The sequence below is a fragment of the Bos grunniens genome, chromosome 9, assembly GCF_055505025.1.
Source record: "Bos grunniens cultivar Pamir isolate PY7600 chromosome 9, Bosgru_T2T1.0, whole genome shotgun sequence".
Taxonomy (NCBI): domain Eukaryota; kingdom Metazoa; phylum Chordata; class Mammalia; order Artiodactyla; family Bovidae; genus Bos; species Bos grunniens.
The window spans coordinates 1189984-1210076 of record NC_141173.1 but is presented as its reverse complement, the minus strand read 5'-3'; the positions used below and the strand labels follow the sequence as shown (position 1 = coordinate 1210076).

Genomic DNA, 20093 nt, shown 5'->3' with positions numbered 1-20093 from the left:
TGCTGGGAAAACTGGTCAACTACATGTAATAGAATGAAGATAGAACACTTTCTAACACCATACACAAAATAAACTCCAAAATGGATTAAAGACCTAACTGTAAGACCAGAAACTTTAAAACTCTTAGAGGGAAACATAGGCAGAACCCTCTCCGATATAATCATTACAAGATCCTCTATGGCCCACCTCCCTAAAGTAATGGAAATAAAAATGAAGATAAACAAATGGAACCTAATTAAACTTAAAAGCTTTGGAATGATGAAGGAAAATATAAGCAAGGTAAAAAGGCAGCTCTCAGAATGGGAAAAAATAAAAACAAATGAAAGAGCTGACAAAGAATTAATGTCCAAAAGATACAAGCAGCTCATGCAGCTCAATATAAGAAAAATGAACAGCCCAATCCAAATATGTACAAAACACCTAGAGAGATGTTTCTCCAAAGAAAACATGCAGTTCACTAACAAACACATGAAAAGATTCTCAACATCACTCATTATTCAGTTCACTCAGACGTGTCCATGAATCCCAGCACACCAGGCCTCCCTGTCCATCACCAACTCCCAGAGTCCACCCAAACCCATGTCCATTGAGTAGGTGATACCATCCAACCATCTCATCCCCTGTTGTCCCCTTCTCTTCCTTCCCTCAATCTTTCCCAGCATCAGGGTCTTTTTAAATGAGTCAGTTCTTCACATCGGGTGGCCAAAATATTGCAGTTTCAGCTTCAGCATCAGTTCTTCCAATGAATATTCAGGACTGATTTCCTTTAGGATGGACTGGTTGGATGTCCTTGCTGTCCAAGGGACTCTCAAGAGTCTTCTCCAACACCACAGTTCAAAAGCATCAATTTTTTGGTGCTCAGCTTTCTTTATAGTCAAACTCTCACATTCATACATAACCATTGGAAAAACTATAGCCTTGACTAGATGGACCTTTCTTGGAAAATGTCTCCACTTTCCAATATGCTGTCTAGGTTGGTCATAACTTTCCTTGCAAGGAGTAAGCGTCTTTTAATTTCATGGCTGCAATTACTCATTATTAGAGAAATGCAAATCAAACCCAGTGAGGTATCATTTCACATCGGTCAGAATGGCCATCATCAAAAAGTCTGCAAGTAATAAATGCTGGAGAAGGTGTGGAGAAAAGGGAACACTTTTATGCTGTTGGTAGGAATACAAACTGGTACAGCCACTATGGAGAACAGTATGGAGGTTCCTTAAAAAACTGGGAACAGTACTGCCATACAACCCAGAAATTGCACAGATGGGCATACACCCAGAGGAAAATAGAATGAAAGAGACACATGTAGCCTAATATTCATTGCAGCACTATTTACATAAGTAGGACATGAAAGATGAATAGATAAGGAAGTTGTGGGACATATACAGAACGGAATATAGTCAGCCGCAAAAAGGAATGCATTTGAATCACTTCTAATGAGGTGAATGAAACTGGAGCCTAAGATACAAAGTGAAGTAAGTCAGAAAGAGAAAAACAATTGCTGTATATTAACACATATATATAGAATTTAGAAACATGGTACCAACGATCCAACTGCAGGGCAGCAAAGGAGATACAGATGTAAAGAACAGACTTTTGGATTCAGTGGGAGAAGATAAGGGTAGATGAATTGAGAGAATAGCATTCAAACATGTACATTACCATATGTAAAACGGATGACTAATGGAAGTTCAATGTATGAAGCAGGGTGACCAAAGCCAGTGCTCTGGGACAGGCATAGGGTGGAAAGAGAGGTGGGTGGGAGTTCAGGATGGAAGGGACACATGTATACCTGTGGTCGATTTATGGGTAAAACCATCAAAATATTGCTAATTATCCTCCAATTAAAACAAATTAATTAATTTAAAAAGGAAACATCACTATGAACAAAGCTAGTGGAGGGGATGTAATTCCAGCTGAGCTATTTAAAACACTCAAATAAGATGCTGCTAAAGTGCTGGACTCAATATATCAACAAATTTGGAAAACTCAGTGGTGGGCACAGAACTAGAAAAGGTCAGTTTTCATTTTAATACCAAAGGACAATGACAAAGAATGTTCCAACTATTGTACAATTGAGCTCATTTCACATGATGGAAAGTAATGCTCAAAAGTAATGCTCAAAATCCTTCAAGCTAGGCTTCAGCAGTTTGTGAACTAAGAACTTTGAGATGTACAAGTTTAATTTAGAAAAGGCAGAGTAACCAGAGATCAAATTGCCAACATTCATTGGCTTATAGAGAAAGCAAAGGAATTCCAGACAAACATCTATTTCTGCTTCATTAACTGTGTGAAAGCCTTTGACTGTGTGGATCACAACAAACTATGGAAAATTCTTAAAGAGATAGGAATACCAGACTACTTTACCTGTCTCCTGTGAAACCTATATGCAGGTCAAGAAGCAACAGTAAGAATTGTGCTCAATTGGACATGGTTCAAAATTGGAAAAGGAGTATGTCAAGGCTGTATATTATCACTGTGCTTATTTAACTTATATGCAGAGTACATCATGTGAAATGCTTGCCTGGATGAAGCTCAAGCTGGAATCAGGATTGCCAGGAGAAATATAAAAAACCTCAGATATGCAGATGAGACCACTCTAATGGCAGATAGCGAAGAGGAACTAAAGAGCTTTTTGATGAGGGTGAAAGAAGAGAGTAAAAAGTCGGCTTAAAAACTCAGGATTCCAAAAAGTAAGATCATGGCATAAAGTCCCATCACTTCATGGCAAATTGAAGGGAAAAACTGGAAAGAGTGACAGATTTTTTTTTCTCTTTGAGATGCAAAATCACTGTGGAGGTGACTGCAGCTATGAAATTAAAGGATGCTTGCTCCTTAAAAGAAAAGCTATGACAAACCTAGAAAGCATATTAAAAAGCATTGACATCACATTTATTTATTTTAAATATAAATTTATTTATTTTAATTGGAGGCTGATTAATTACTTCACAATATTGTAGTGGTTTTGCCATACATTGACATGAATCCACTACGGGTGTACATGTGTTCCCCAATCTGAACCCCCCTCCCACCTCCGTCCCCATACCATCCCTCTGGGTCATCCCAGTGCATTAGTCCCGAGCATCCTGCATCATGCATTGAACCTGGACTGGCAATTCATTTCATATATGATATACATGTTTCAATGCCATTCTCCCAAATCTTCCCACCCTCGCCCTCTCCTACAGAGTCCAAAAGACTGTTCTATACATTTGTGTCTCTTTTGCTGTCTCGCATACAGAATTATCATTACCATCTTTCTAAATTCCATATATATGTGTTAGTATACTGTATTGGTGTTTTTTCTTTATGGCGTACTTCACTCTGTATAATAGGCTTCAGTTTCATCCACCTCATTAGAACTGATTGAAATGTATTCTTTTTAATGGCTGAGTAATATTCCATTGTGTATGTGTACCACAGCTTTCTTATCCGTTTGTCTGCTGATAGACATCTAGGTTGCTTCCATGTCCTGGCTATTATAAACAGTGCTGCGATGAACATTGGGGTACATGTGTCTCTTTCAATTCTGGTTTCCTCCGTGTTGGTGGGTCATATGGCAGTTCTATTTCCAGTTTTTTAAGGAATCTCCACACTGTTCTCCATAGTGGCTGTACTAGTTTTCATTCTCATGAACAGTGTAAGAGGGCTCCCTTTTCTCCTCACCCTCTCCAGCATTTATTGCTTGTAGACTTTTGGATAGCAGCCATTCTTACCAGCGTGAGATGGTACTTCATTGTGGTTTTGATGTACATTTCTCTGATAATGAGTGATGTTGAGCATGTTTTCATGTGTTTGTTAGCCATCTGTATGTCTTCTTTGGAGAAATGTCTGTTTAGTTCTTTGGCGCATTTTTTGATTGGGTTGTTTATGTTTCTGGAATCGAGCTGCAGGAGTTTCTTGTATATTTTTGAGATTAATTCTTTGTCAGTTGTTTAATTTGCTATTATTTTCTCCCATTCTGAAGGCTGTCTTTTCACCTTGCTTATAGTTTCTTTTCGGAGAAGGCGATGGCACCCCACTCCAGTACTCTTGCCTGGAAAATCCTATGGATGGAGGAGCCTGGTGGGCTGCAGTCCATGGGGTCGCGAAGACTCAGACACGACTGAGCGACTTCACTTTCACCTTTCACTTTCATGCATTGGAGAAGGAAATGGCAACCCACTCCAGTGTTCTTGCCTGGAGAATCCCAGGGACAGGGGAGCCTGGTGGGCTGCCACCTCTGGGGTCGCACAGAGTCGGACATGACTGAAGAGACTTAGCAGAAGCATAGTTTCTTTTGTTGTGCAGAAGCTTTTAAGTTTAATTAGGTCTCACTTGTTTATTTTTGTTTTTATTTCCAACATTTTGGGAGGTGGGTCATAGAGGATCCTGCTGTAATTTGTGTCGGAGATTGTTTTGCCTATGTTTTTCTCTAGGAGTTTTATAGTTTCTGGTCTTACGTTTAGATATTTAATCCATTTTGAGTTTATTTTTGTGTATGGTGTTAGAAAGTGTTCTAGTTTCATTCTTTTACAGGTGGTTGACCAGTTTTCCCAGCACCACTTGTTAAAGAGATTTCTTTTCTCCATTGTATATACTTGCCTCCTTTGTCAAAGATAAGGTGTCCATAGGTGCATGGACTTATTTCTGGGCTTTCTATTTTGTTCCATTGATCTATATTTCTGTCTTTGTGCAAGTACAATACTGTCTTGATGACTGTGGCTTTGTAGTAGAGCCTGAAGTCAGGCAGGTTGATTCCTCCAGTTCCATTCTTCTTTCTCAAGATTGCTTTGGCTATTCAAGGTGTTTTGTATTTCCATACAGATTGTGAAATTATTTGTTCTAGCTCTGTGAAAAATACTGTTGGTAGCTTGATACGGATTGCATGAAATCTATAAATTGCTTTGTGTAGGATAATCATTTTCACTATATTGATTCTTCCGATCCATGAAAACGGTATATTTCTCCATCAATTTGTGTTCGCTTTGATTTGTTTCACCAGTGTTTTATAGTTTCCTATATATAGGTCTTTTGTTTCTTTAGGTAGGTATATTCCTAAATATTTTATTATTTTCATTGAAATGGTGAATGAAATTGTTTCCTTCATTTCTGTTTTTGTCTTCTCATTGTTAGTGTATAGGAATGCAAGGAATTTCTGTGTGTTGATTTTATATCCTGCAACTTTACTAAATTCATTGATTAGCTCTAGTAATTTTCTGGTGGAGTCTTTAGGGTTTTCTATGTAGAGGATCATGTCATCTGCAAATAGTGAGAGTTTTACTTCTTCTTTTCCAATTTGGATTCCTTTTATTTCTTTTTCTGCTCTGATTGCTGAGGCCAAAACTTCCAAAACTATGTTGAATAGTAGTGGTGAGAGTGGGCACCCTTGTCTTGTTCCTGACTTTAGGGGAAATGCTTTCAATTTTTCACCATTGAGGATAATGTTTGCTGTGGGTTTGTCATATATAGCTTTTATTATGTTGAGGTATGTTCCTTCTATTCCTGCTTTCTGGAAATTTTTTTAAAATCATAAATGGATGTTGAATTTTGTCAATTTGTTAATGTGGTGTATTACATTTATTGATTTGCATATATTGAAGAATCCTTGCATCCCTGGGATAAAGCCCACTTGGTCATGATGTATGATATTTTTAATATGTTGTTGGATTCTGATTGCGAAAATTTTGTTAAGGATTTTTGCATCTATGTTCATCAGTGATATTGGCTATAATTTCTTGTTTTTGTGGCATCTGTGTCTGGTTTTGGTTTTAGGGTGATGGTGGCCTCATAGAATGAGTTTGGAAGTTTACCTTCCTCTGCAATTTTCTGGAAGGGTTTGAGTAGGGTAGATTTTAGCTCTTCTCTAAATTTTTGATAGAATTCAACTGTGAAGCTGTCTAGTCCTGGGCTTTTGTTTGCTGGAAGATTTCTGATTACAGTTTCAATTTATGTGCTTGTGATGGGTCTGTTATGATTTTCTATTTCTTCCTGGTTCAGTTTTGGAAAGTTGTACTTTTCTAAACATTTGTCCATTTCTTCCAAGTTGTTCATTTTATTGGCATATAGTTGCTGATAGTAGTCTCTTATGATCCTTTGTATTTCTGTGTTGTCCTTTGTGATCTCTCCATTTTCATTTCTAATTTTGTAGATTTGATTTTTCTCCCTTTGTTTCCTGATGAGTCTGGCTAATGGTTTGTCAATTTTATTCATCCTTTCAAAGTACCAGCTTTTGGCTTTGTTGATTTTTGCTATGGTCTCTTTTATTTCTTTTGCATTTATTTCTGCCCTAATTTTTAAGATTTCTTTCCTTCTACTAACCCTGGGGTTCTTCATTTTTTCCTTTTCTAGTTGCTTTAGTTGTATTTATTTATGTATGTATTTAGGTTATTTATTTGACTTTTTTCTTGTTTCTTGAGATAAGCCTATATTGCTATGAACCTTCCCCTTAGCACTGCTTTTACAGTGTCCCATAGGTTTTGGGTTGATGTGTTTTCATTTTCATTCGTTTCTATGCATATTTTGACTTCTTCTGTGATTTGTTGGTTATTCAGCAGCGTGTTGTTCAGCCTCCATACGTTAGAATTTTAAATAGTTTTTCTCCTGTAATTGAGATCTAATCTTACTGCATTGTGGTCAGAAAAGATGCTTGGAATGATTTCATTCTTTTTGAATTTACCAAGGCTAGATTTATGGTCCAGGATATGATCTATCCTGGAAAAGGTTCCATGTGAACTTGATAAAAAGGTGAAATTCATTGTTTTGGGGTGAAATGTCCTATAGATATCAATTAGGTCTAACTGGTCTATTGAATCATTTAAAGTTTGTGTTTCCCTGTTAATTTTCTGTTTAGTTGATGTATCCATAGGTGTGAGTGGGATATTAAAGTCTCCCACTATTATTGTGTCATTGTTAATTTCCCCTTTCATACTTGTTAGCATTTTCTTACATATTGCGGTGCTCCTATGTTGAGTGCATATATATTTATACTTGTTATATCTTCTTGGATTGATCCTTTGATCATTATGTAGTGGTCCTTTGTCTCTTTTCACAGCCTTTGTTTTAAAGTCTATTTTATCTGATATGAGTATTGCTACTCCTGCTTTCTTTTGGTCTCTATTAGCATGGAATATCTTTATTCAGACCTTCACTTTCAATCTGTATGTGTCCCTTGTTTCAAAGTGGGTCTCTTGAAGACAACATATACAGGGGTCTTGTTTTAGTATCCATTCAGCCAGTCTTTGTCTTTTGGTTGGGGCATTCAACCCGTTTACATTTAAGGTAATTATTGATAAGTATGATCCCGTTGCCATTTACTTTGTTGTTTTGGGTTTGAGTTTATACACCATTTTTGTATTTCCTGTCTAGAGAAGATCCTTTAGCATTTGTTGGAGAGCTGGTTTGGTGGTGCTGAATTCTCTCAGCTTTTTTTTTTTGTCTGTAAAGCTTTTGATTTCTCCTTCATATTTGAATGAGATCCTTGCTGGGTACAATAATCTGGGCTGTAGGTTATTTTCTTTCATCACTTTAAGTATGTCCTGCTATTCCCTTCTGGACTGAAAAGTTTCTATTGAAAGATCCTCTGTTATCCTTATGGGAATCTCCTTGTGTGTTATTTGTTGTTTTTCCCTTGTTGCTTTTAATAGTTGTTCTTTGTTAATTTAATTAATATGTGTCTTGGGGTGTTTTGCCTTGGGTTTATCCTGTTTGGGACTCTCTGGGTTTCCTGGGCTTGGGTGATTATTTCCTTCCCCATTTTAGGGAAGTTTTCAACTATTATCTCAAGTATTTTCTTTTGGTCTTTCTTTTTGTCTTCTTCTTATGGGACTCCTACGATTCGAATGTTGGGACATTTTACATGGTCCCAGAGGTCTCTGAGGTTGTCCTCATTTAATTCTTTTTTTTCCTCTCTGATTCATTTATTTCTACCATTCTATCTTCTACCTCACTTATCCTATCTTCTGCCTCCGTTATTCTACTGTTGGTTCCCTCCAGAGTGTTTTTGATCTAATTTATTGCATTATTCATTATATATTGACTCTTTTTAAATTTCTTCTTGGTCCTTGTTAAACATTTCTTGCATCTTCTCAATCCTAGTCTCCAGGCTGTTTATCTGTAACTCCATTTTGTTTAAAGATTTTGGATCATTCTCACTATCATTATTTGGAATTCTTTATCAGGTAGATTCCCTATCTCTTCCTCTTTTGCTTGGTTTGGTGGGCATTTATCCTGTTCTTTTACCTTCTGGGTATTTCTCTGCCTTTTCATCTTGTTTATATTGCTGTGTTTGGGGTTGCATTTCCATATTCTGGCAGTTTGTGGTTCCTCTTTATTGTGGAGGTTCCTCACTGTGGTGGGGTTGTACAGGTGGCTTGTCAAGGTTTCCTGGTTAGGGAAGCTTGTGTTGGTGTTCTGGTGGGTGGAGCTGGATTTCTTCTCTCTGGAGTGCAATGAAGTGTCCAGTAATGAGTTTTGAGATATCAATGGATTTGGTGTGACTTTGGGCAGCCTGTATATTGAAGTTCAGGGCTATGTTCCTGTGTAGCTGGAGAACTTGCATTGTATGTCTTGCTCTAGAACTTGCTGGCTTTCGGGTAATGCTTGGTTTCAGTGTAGGTATGGAGGCATTTGATGAGCTCCTGTCGATTAATGTTCCCTGGATTCAGGAGTTCTCTGGTGTTCTCAGGATTTGGACTTGAGCCTCCTGTCTCTGGTTTTCAGTCTTATTCTTACAGTAGCCTCAAGACTTCTCAATCTATACAGTACTCATGATAGAACATGTAGGTTAATGATGAAAAGTTTCTCCACAGTGAGGTACACCCAGAGATGTACACAGAGTTACATGGAGAAGAGAAGAGGGAGGAGGGAAATAGAGGTGACCAGGAGGAGAAGAGAGGGAATCAAAAGGGGAAAGAGCAAGCTAGCCACTAATCACTTCCCTATGTACTCTCCACAGTCTGGATGCCTCAGAGATGTTCATAGAGTTACACAGAGAAGAGAAGAGGGTGGAAGGAGACAGAGGTTGCCAGGAGGATAAATGTGGAATCAAAAGGAGAGAGATAGATCCAGCCAGTAATCAGTTCCGTAAGTGTTCTCCACAGCCTGGAACACACAAAGAGATTCACAGAGTTGGGTAGAGAAGAGAAGGGGGAGGGAGGAGATAGAGGCCACCTGGTGGAGAAAAAGGAGAGTCCAAAGGGGGAGAGAGCAATCAAACCAGTAATCTTGCTCCCAAGTAAAAATGGATACTGAAGACTGGGTTCTTAAAGGTACAAAATTGATAACAAATACCAAAAAGCAAAGATTGAAAATCTAGAGTAGAGGTTAGATTCTCAAAAATACAATGTTAAAGAAAAAAACAAAGTCACAAAAATTATAAATATATATATATATATATATATATATATATATATATGAAGTTTGCTTTAAAACTAGGGTTTTTTTTTTTTTGCAAAGTAATAGTAGGTTATAAAAAAGAAAATTAAAGGAGTAACAGAGGACTTAAAATTTAAAAAAAATTAAAAAAATGATAATAAAAATATATCTAGGACTTTCTGTGAAGCTGTTGCGGACAGTGTGGAGTCAGTTCATTTTCGGATAGTTCCTTGGTCTGGCTTATATTTCTCAAGATCTATAGGCTCCTTCCTATGTAGTCAGTGCTAACTGCAGGGTTTTAATCTATTGTACCTGTCACTTCCGAAGTGGTTCCCTCTGTTTATTTTAGCTTCTTCTGTTTGCTGGTCTCTTCAGTGTCTAATTTCCGCCCTGGTGCAAGGGGGCGGTGATGGTCACTTTTTTAGGCTTACTTGTTCAATTGTGCTGTGGGGAGTGAGGAACACTGCAAACAAATATCACTGGCGTGTGTGGGGCGTGTTCGCAGTGTCATCATCCACACTGGGTTTGTCCCCGCTCATGGCGTGTGTGCTTTTCCCAGTCTACACTGCTCAGGCTCTAGGTTGCTCTGCCGGGAACTGTCTGAAGTGGGCCTGTAAGCCACTTAGGTTCAGGTTCTTGGTTACTCCACAAAGGTGCAGACTTGGTTGGCCCTGCGTTTTGTGCTCTTCCCATATCTGAGCAGCTCAGGTGACCAGGTGCTTGGCGACCATAGTCGCCCCCAGTTGGGGGCTGCATCTTATCGCCTCCCCCGTCCCAGCTGCTTGGTTTTCTGGGTGTACAACAGGTGCACCTTCTCAGGTGTGCCATGTGTCTCTTCTGGTGGTGGTGGGGGGGGGGGTGATCTCTGTCTGTGGTCCTCCCTGCGGATGTTGACCGTCCAGAATCCCAAGAAGTCTTGGTTAGCAATGAAGCCTGCTTGCAGTTTGGTAGAGGATGCCTCTCTCTGGACACAGTTGCCCCCTTCCAGTTCTGGCTGCCCTCGCCTGCCTGCCTCTGGTTGGGGATGGGCTGGTCCACAGCCAGCTACCTCTGCTCGGTTCTTGTTCTGTGAGCGGGTCTGGTGGTGTCTTAGGTTAGGGCTTTTCGTGGGATAGCTATCCCACAGTCTGGGTTGGTATCTCAAGTTAGTTACCTCATATTGCCCTCGGGGCATTCAGGCCCGGTCCTTACCCTAAGCAATGCAGCCTGAGCCTCCCTGTCCAGACCCTGCTTTCTAGTGGCAGATGCAAGCGTCTGCTCTGCTTCTCCACTGGGAGTTACTCTTAGGCACATAATCTGTGGGGTTTAATTATTTATTTATTTTTCCTCCTGGTTATGTTGCCCTCTGAGGGTCCAAGACTCGCCACAGACCCACCGGTGAGAGTATTTCCTGGTGTTTGGAAACTTCTCTTTTTTTAAAAGACTTCCTTCCTGGGACAGATCTCTGTCCTTACTTCTTTTGTCTCTCTTTTTATCCTTTATATTTTTTTCTACCTCCTTTTGAAGACAATGGGCTGCCTTTCTGGGTGCCTGATGTCCTCTGCCAGCATTCAGAAGTTGTTTTGTGGAATTTGCTCAGCATTCAAATGTTCTTTCGATGAATTTGTTGGGGAGAAAGTGGTCTTCCCATCCTATTCCTCCGCCATCTTAGGACTGCCCCTGACATCACTTTTTGACAAAGATACATATAGTGAAATATGGTTTTCCTGTCATGCATGGATGCGAGATTTGCAGCATAGAAAAAACTGAGTGTTGAAGAATTGGTGCTTTGGAATTGTGCTGGAGAAGCCTCTTAACAACCCCTTGGACTGCAAAGGAGAGCACACCAGTCAATCCTAAAGGAAATCAACCCTGATTATTCACTAGAAGAGCTGATGCTGGAGCTGAAGTTCCAATACTTTGGCCACCTGATTGGAAAAGAACCCTGATGAGGAGAAAGACTGAGAGCAAGAAGTAGAGGGGACGACAGAGGGTTAGATAGATAAAATCACTGAGTCTATGGACATGAGTTTGAGCAAACTCTGGTAAATAGTGAAGGACAGGGAAGACTGACATGCTTCAGTTCATGGGGTTGTAAAGAGAAGAAATGACTTAGTGACTAAACAACAACAATAACAACAACAACAGATACATGTATATAGGCTTCCCTGGTGGCTCAGCCACCTGTCAGTGCAAGAGATATAATTCGATCCCTGCCTCTGGAAGCAATTTTAGTTTTTTAAAACCAAAGTTTATAGTTTCTATAAATCATTCCCAGGAGCCACCTGAAAACAAGTCATCACAGAACTGATACCTGAATCAGAAGGCGTGATTCTTCCTGGGCTGAAGCAAGTCAGGCCCGTGGTTCCTGATTTTGCTTCACATGAAACAGAGGGCAAGAGGGGTGCCTGAGGGCCTTTGTTATGGTGCAGGCCAGGTCAGAGCAGGTGTCCCCTCCTCCAGGCTAGGGCAGCCTGACATCCCCTGCCTCAGGGCCTCAGGGTCCCAAGTATGGCCTGAACGTTTCCACACCTGGACCAAATGCTGGAAACTAAGTTATTAAACTGGAAACCTGGAGAGTTTTATGGAGGTGCCAACTCCAAAACACCAGAACTGAAATCTAAAGAACTTTTCACTCATCTAACCAGAAGAGTTGGGATGGGGGATGGGGCTATTCTATAACCTGTCAGACTGTTGATTTCATTTTATTAAACTTAGGTATGAAATCAGTGCTTAGTGAAATGTTTGGCTTCTATATTTTTGCATTTTCTTTACTTCCCTTTAGTTTTATAATGAAAATACTTTTCATTTTAAATTCACCGGGAGTCTTTGTGACTTCACTCTCCTAAGGTGATTTCTGTTGAAGCAAATAATCAAAACAGGATATTCAGGTAAAAATAAATGTATACTTGGTATATTTTCTTATCAAAACTGGAGGGACTGAAGAAAGCTTTGGGGGACAAAAGAGGAAATTATTAACTAGGCAATGGAGGAATGCTAATTAAAAGCACCAAGGGGTTCACTGCTGTAAATATAATCCAGAGTGGAATATTCTATAAAATGGGATCTTCAAAGCCAAATCAGCATTTCAGGCAAATGTGACTTTTCTCTCTTGTTTTTATGAGTTGGAATCCAGAAAAGCACATGTCTTCCAACATCTTTAAAAGTGTAATCATTTCTCATAAGTACTCATCGTTAAGTATGATTTTAAAGTTGTATTTAAACACAAAATTCAAGCCATTACACCTGTGTGTTTATGGAACTTTTCATAGATGTATATTTACTGGGAAACTACTGATATTGTCTTCTAGCAGTACATGCTGTTCTGTGCCAAAAAGTTTTGCTGCCTCTGTGTGGTGGCCTTAAATGTTAAGACTGCTGGGTCAGCAGCCCTCCTACCCCAGAGGTCTGTGTGCAAACCCATGAGAATTAAAAAAGAAGCAAAATCTGTGGGAACAAAATGCAGATGCTAAGGTGTCCTTTTATGTACAAACATTGTCTGCGTGGATGCTGGCCTCTCACACAGATTAAAATACTAAATGCCAATTACTCACACTATTGTCGAAAGATCCAAAGTCATTGTATAATTACTGTTGTGTTCAAAGGAATTATCATGTAGTTACTATGAACAACATGTTCTATTTTGTGGAAACTATACAATTAACTTGTCTTAGGCTAATAAATTAAATGTAGCATAAGCTCATATAACAGCTGCTTGGATGGAGGGGATGACTGGCAACACATTTAAAGATATCACTTTGAATTCACTAACCTCTATACTCAATGCAGTAGTAGGTGTCTCCTCCTTTGGGGAAGTTATGCACATGCCCACTTTTACTAAATACATATTTTAGGAAGTTTAAACATATTTTGGTTATGGGAGAAAAGGTGAGGCAGAAGGAGGAAAAAGAGTAAAATGATAATAAAATTTTAGACACTAATTTGGAGTTGAACTAGAATGGCAATAAAATGCATGAATCTATTATGAGGTAAAGGAGTATGTCAAGGCTGTATATTGTCACCCTGCTTATTTAACTTATATACAGAGTACATCATGAGAAACGCTGGGCTGGAGGGAGCACAAGCTGGAATCAATAACCTCAGATATGCAGATGACACCACTCTTATGGCAGAAAGTCAAGAAGAACTAAAGAGCCTCTTGATGAAAGTGAAAGAGGAAAGTGAGAAAGTTGACTTAAAGCTCAACATTCAGAAAGCTAAGATCATGGCATCTGTTCCCATCATTTCATGGCAAATAAATGGGGAAATAATGGACAGTGAGAGACTATATTTTCTTGGGTTCCAAAATCACTGCAAATTCTTACTGCAGCCATGAAATTAAAAGATGTGTACTCCTTGGAAGAAAAGCTATGACCAACCTAGACAGCATATTAAAAAGTAGTAAGGGTTATGGTTTTTCCAGTGGTCATGTATGGATGTGAGATTTCGACTGTGAAGAAAGCCGAGCGCCAAAGAATTGATGCTTTTGAACTGTGATGTTGGATAAGATTCTTGAGAGTCCCTTGGACTGCAAGGAGATCCAACCGGCCCATCCTAAAGGAGATCAGTCCTGGCTGTTCATTGGAAGGACTGATGTTGAACCTGAAACTCCAATACTTTGGCCACCTGATGCAAAGAACTGACTCATTGGAAAAGACCCTGATGCTGGGAAAGATTGAGGGCAGAAGAAGAAGGGAACAACAGAGAATGAGATGGTTGGATGGCATCACGGACTCAATGGACGTGGGTTTGGGCGGACTCTGGGAGTTGGTGATGGACAGGAAGGCCTGGCATGCGACTGAGCGACTGAACTGAATTATGAGTTTACACTTGCACATGACACTTGCAGAAATTCAGATTCGCGGCAGCTCGTTAGGAACATAACTATCACAGTCAGGAAGGCATCCCTGTGCGTGCTGAGGAAGTTCTTAATTATTTATGATGCGTTTTAAGGAAAAGACCTCACGCTTCCCAGTTTAGACAAGAACTGCCAGCAGAACCAGCCGTGAAGTAGCTCCAGCAGGCCTGGGGTCTTTGCGGACTCTTAGCTCCCAGCCAGAGCCACTCTTTTAGCACGTTCCTATCAGAGGGCGGGGTCCCCTCTGTCATGTGACAGCGTCTCACTCTGATTGGGGTGTGGTTAAATGTTAGGCCCAATGACTTGGGAGAAAGGGTTTTGTTTCCCTGCTTGTTCAGCTTGACAGATAACATTGTCCACCTCATCTTAACATCCTCCAGCAACCTAGGAAACAGTCCATTCACTTTCAGAGGTAAGAATCATGTGTTATTATTTAGAAACAGCCCCACCTTCTTAACTTTTCTGCAATCCCTCACCCACAATGAACCTTGCACAGGCTACCAGTGAAAGCCGTTGGGAAGGAGGTATGATTATAGTCTACCTGGAAGTCAGATGGATGCAGACACTTCAGGCTCACTGAATGGGTGTCCCCAGGTAGCTGTGTAAAGGCTTCAAACTAAATATTTTACATTTGATGGAATCTTCTGTACGTGTGTTGAAGTATTTTCTTTTCTTATGTAACAGAGTACATTCAATAAAGTGTCAGTTCATAGTTTTTCACTGAAGTAAAAGCCAGTGGCAAATCTGGTAACAAAAGGAACTGTAGGACAGATAGCATTTTCTTATTTTTTTTTTTTAAAGTAAAACATAGACTTTATTTAGTTTTTGAACTAAAAAAAAATTCTTATTCCTGGATATTTAGACATAGAAGAACCTTAAATTGTATTAATAGGGGAAATAAACCTCTTACATATTTGCATACTCAATCGCTAAATCGTCTGATTCTTTGTGACCCATGGACTGTAGCCTGCCAGGCCCTTCTCTCCCTGGGATTTTCCAGGCAAGACTATTGAAGTGGGTTGCCATTTCCTCCTCCAGAGGCTCTTCCTGAACCAGGGATCGAACCTGCACCTCCTGCATTGGCAGGTAAATTTTTTACCACTGAGCCACCAGGGGAACATAATGTAATTAGTGAATACACCACCTGAAAAATTAATTTCCTTGAAAAAGAGTATCCATTTAGGTTAAAGTAGTCTATGAATTGATTTTACAATCTATTTTAATTCTTGTTTGTTATATTTGAAAAATGATTCAAAGATGTGCATTTTTATCTGGTAGTGTATCAATATTACTTAGCAAAAGATTAAATATAATTTTACCCACTCTGGTATATGCTCCACTTATTTGCTATCTTCTTTCAATTCAAAATTGAAAGAGAATATTCATTTTCAAGTGATTTTTTGAAAAAAGTTTTGTTATGAACATAAAGATAAAAATAATTACATGTTCAAAGTTTTGTCAAGATTTAATACTCTGGAGGTTAAAGGTCCCAGGCTAGGAATTAGCAGCCAGAGTTCTCAGAGGTGGTAAAAGGAATATCTATCCTTAGTTATGGAAGATAGAGAAAGGGAGATATCTTGCTAGAGTCTGTATGTCCCTTTGTCCTCCCCTAGCACCTGCCTCTGACCTCTTTCTCTCTGGAGAGCCCCTGGGGCAAGACTAACCACCTAGGCTAAATCCAGGGGGTTGGACCTCAGGGATGTAGGGGCTAAGAGGCAGTGGAGGACTGACTGAAGAGGACAGAATTTATGTTTTCAAGGGGGATGAAGTCATTGAGTATGATGGTGAGTTTTCTGCTGACACCCTGGTGGAGTCTCTGCTTGATGTCCTAGTGGACCCTGTGGAATTGATTGAGGGTGAATGAAAGCTGCAGGCATTTGAGAATATTGAAGATGATAACAAACTCATTGGCTACTTCAAGAACAAGGACTCAGAGCATTACAAAGCCTACGAGGATGCAGTGGAGGAGTTCCATCCCTACATCCCCTTCTTCACCACCTTCGACAGCAAGGTGGCAAAGAAGCTGACCCTAAAGCTAAATGAAATTGATTTCTACAAGGCCTTCATGGAAGAGCCTGTGACCATCCCAGATAAGCCCAACAGTGAAGAGGAGATCATCAACTTCGTGGAGGTACACAAAAGATCAACCCTGAGGAAGCTGAAGCCTGAGAGTATGTACGAGACTTGGGAGGAAGATGTGGATGGAATCCATATTGTGGCCTTTGCAGAGGAAGCTGATACTGATGGCTATGAGTTCTTAGAGACACTCAAGGCCGTGGCCCAAGATAACACGGACAATCCTGACCTAAGCATCATCTGGATTGACCCTGATGACTTCCCCCTGCTGGTTCCATACTGGGAGAAGACATTTAACATTGACTTGTCAGCCCCATAAATAGGAGTCATCAGTGTTACTGACGCGGACAGCATATAGATGGAAATGGATGATGAGGAGGACCTGCCCTCTGCCGAGAAGCTGGAGGAATGGCTGGAGGATGTGCTGGAGGGTGAGATCAACAGAGGACGATGACGATGACGACGACAATGACAACGATGACGACAACAACGACTAGTTGCCATGGCAGCCATCTCCCGGCCCCACCCACTCTCCTCCTGCTCCCCTCTCCTTCCCTGAGCTCCTCCAGGGACACTAACTAGGTCATCCTCTGCCATGGGGCTTGTTGGGGTCTATATGCTAGGTGCTGAGATTTCCCGACACACCAGCTCAGCTATCTTCTCTGACTTCTGTTTCCTGTCCCACTACGTCCCTGTATCAATTATTTGTTTCTTCCATCACTCCCTACATGCTTTCTTGTGATTCCCCTCTTGCCATATCTATGCATCCCTATCTCTTCTGTTCCCTCCATCTGAGCAACTCTTTCTTACTTACTCAAGTCCTCTATCCTTCTGATTGTCCTATCCCTGGCCAGAGGAATGAGAGAGTACTGTGTTTGGGGCTGAACTTTAGCAATCTCTTGTTAATGTATTTGGGTCAAATGAGAGACCTCGGTAAAGGATCTGGCGCAACATTAAAAAACTATTTAATACTCTGAATTTCTTCTACCAATTTATTTTCTTTTTAAAAAAATTTTAACTTTTCACTTATTGAGATTTCATAGATGGCAAAGCCAACCTTACATAATAGGCATGATCCATCACATTAATGATACTTTAATCATTAAAAAGTTTCATGTCACAAAACAGAGCAAAGCAAAAAACAAAACAAAAAAAAACGCAAAACAAATTACAGTTCCACCATCTGAGTGGGGACTCAGAAACATCTTCTTAAGTTGCTGCTTTACCAAAAAAACACAAAATAATGAGTTAGTTTAATCTAGAGATATCAAGCCAAGATGACAAAGAAGGTAATGTGAAGGCCACTGGGCAATGGTATATTGAGACTCTACCCATAGGTATGTAGATACAGATATGAGTTTACATAATGGCCACCTTTAACATTAGGTGTGAACAAGAGAGGTGAACAGACTAAGTTTGATGTGTAAGTGCTGAGGGAGAAAGTAAGGAGATGTGACCATGTTAGCTGACCATCTTCCACTTCCTGTAGAAGTGCAGGATGTCCTTGACTTCCACACCAGCTTCAGTTGCCGTCCCCAGAGCCAGCGGCAGGTGGTATGAGAAATTCCTAGGGTTGTCTAAACAGATGCCCATGAGGATGGTGATCATGCTATTGTGGTCGGGGGTCCCAGGCCAGGATGAGTGCAGCAGACCTCTGCACAAGTCCAGAATGTTACAGAGGTCCCAGGCATCAGAGACTTGCCTGGTCATCCTGGGTTTCACCAACATCACAGACACAAAGGACTGGCAGAGAAGGTACTTGTTGCCTCTCTTCAGCTCCCCCTCTAGGAAGGTTATGTCTGCTGACGCCTGCTTGTCCTCCCTTCTCAGGATATGCAATATGTCCACCACAATGTTGGGTACAATGAGGAGGAGCTGACCACCAGTGGCAAGCTGCCAGATGACTGGCAGGTGCTCACAGAGAGCCTGGGGGTCAGGGAACACATAAGGGGTCAAAGCTGACTGAATCTGGATGTGCCTGAGAGTCTTCTCCAGCAGCACCACCTCATGTTAAAGCCACAGTTGCACTATGTCTTTGAAAGATCTGATCCTGGAAGTTTTCTCTAGAAACTGCTGAGATGAGTTGTCTGGTCCTTCAAACCCAGTGCTCACAAAGACCCCTGAATGAGAGTTGCACCTCAGAACTGTCCAGGGAGTGTCATGGCAAAGTGGCCAAAGTTTCCGAGGAAACAGCAGCTTCATCCTGGAAGTTGAGTGGAGCTGGGTCCTGCTCCGAGCCCACCCTCTCCTGGGAAGCCTGCTGCAGTGAGTGCTGGCCCAGGGCAATGTCCTCCAGGAGGTGCAGGAACTGGGGAAAGTGTGGGCCCTTGCAGCTCTGTAGTAGCTCACAGAGATGGTGGGACAGGCTCAGGCCTGGCTGCTGCAGGTCTCACACGGAGGGCAGCAGGTTCAGCAGCATGGACAGGTGGTCCCACAGGCTGAGCAGGCTCTGCTGATGTGTGGTGAGGAGGCTGCAGTTGGCATGGGGCCAGCCCAGGTTCACCTTGACCATGACTGCAGCCCTGCTGCAGAAAGGACCTGCAGTTTCTTCTGAATGATCTGGAGATTGTGGCAGGGTTGGCTGATGGAGGCTTTCTGCCCTGAGTTGCAGCCAGCAGGAGGCTCTGTCTCAAGACAGCTGCTCACATGGTCCTCTGTGATAGATGCTTTGCTGGAGGCAGAACTCTGAGATGTCAGGAAACTTGCTGAAGACAGCAGTGAAGTGAAAGTCATGTTTGACTGGGAGCTTGTGACTCAACTGGGCTGATAGGCTAGCAGAACTGGTTGTTCTAGGAGTTAACTGGGAGGTTGACACATCTTCAGCTTATCCCCAGGAGGGGCATTCAGGGAACCACTTTACTCTTCATCAGTTGTGTCTGAATAAGTGGTTTCACTGCTGACTTCTGAGCTGACTTGTGAGCATAAGGATGTGTTTTTATCTTCACCTATCTCATCCCAGTCACAGCAAGAATGATAACTGGCTTCTGGGTTGTCACTCCCACTGAAAATGTGAGATGACCTGTGGTTTTTCTGAGATTGGCTGTGGTGGGTCCCAGGGCAGGGGGCTGGAGGGTCTCAACGATCCTTCCCAGCCTCCATCTTCTGTTGGTCTTCCTTGTCCCTGGGGATGTCCACCTCTGGAGTCAGCTTCCCTTTCTCAAGCTCAGCCTGGAGGCGTGGTGTCACATGTTGAATTAAATGAGAGAAAAGTTCATAGTGAAGGTGACCGCTGACCTGTAGGCTTGGAGCCTGCTGTCCTCAGGCTGTGCACGCTCATGAGGCAGAGGACCACCGTGTGGAAGATGAGGAGGTTGGGGAGGAACTGGTAGCCTTTTGTGGGCTTTTTCTCTCTGCAGGCCTGGCTCAGGTCGGATGGGCAGGGCTGATAGGAAAGACAGAGACGGAAGTCTCCCAGAACCAGCTGGCACAGGGCCACAAGCCTGGTGGCTTTGAATTTCCTCTGAGGCTGAAAGAGATTCTGAAGGTAGAGGAAGCTAACCTTTTGTTATCCCAACACCGCCTCTGGCTGGGACAGAGCTTCTTCCCCTGGTACCTCTTCAGCCCACTGTATCTTTTTCCTGCATTTTGGTAGAGTCATTTGATAAGGACACCTCCTTTAAAAGGCACTTTGAGTGGAGGCAGTGCTGGTAGAAGTATGTGGCTTCCATGTTATAGTACTTGCTCCCTGTGAGAGCTCCCAGCTGGTTGAAGCACATGCCCATATGGGGTGCCACTGACAGGGCTTGATAATAACACCTCTCCTCCAGGTCCTTTGTGGGCAGGGCCAGGAACTCATTCTGAAAGCAGAACAAGTCTCCCAGGTACA

General features: G+C 41.5%; 1 pseudogene; it reads left to right on the top strand.

Annotated features, from left to right (window-relative positions):
• LOC147365532 (calsequestrin-1 pseudogene) overlaps positions 1–16811 on the top strand; it is a 28166-nt pseudogene extending 11355 nt beyond the window's left edge.
• The last annotated feature ends 3282 nt before the right edge of the window (positions 16812–20093 follow it).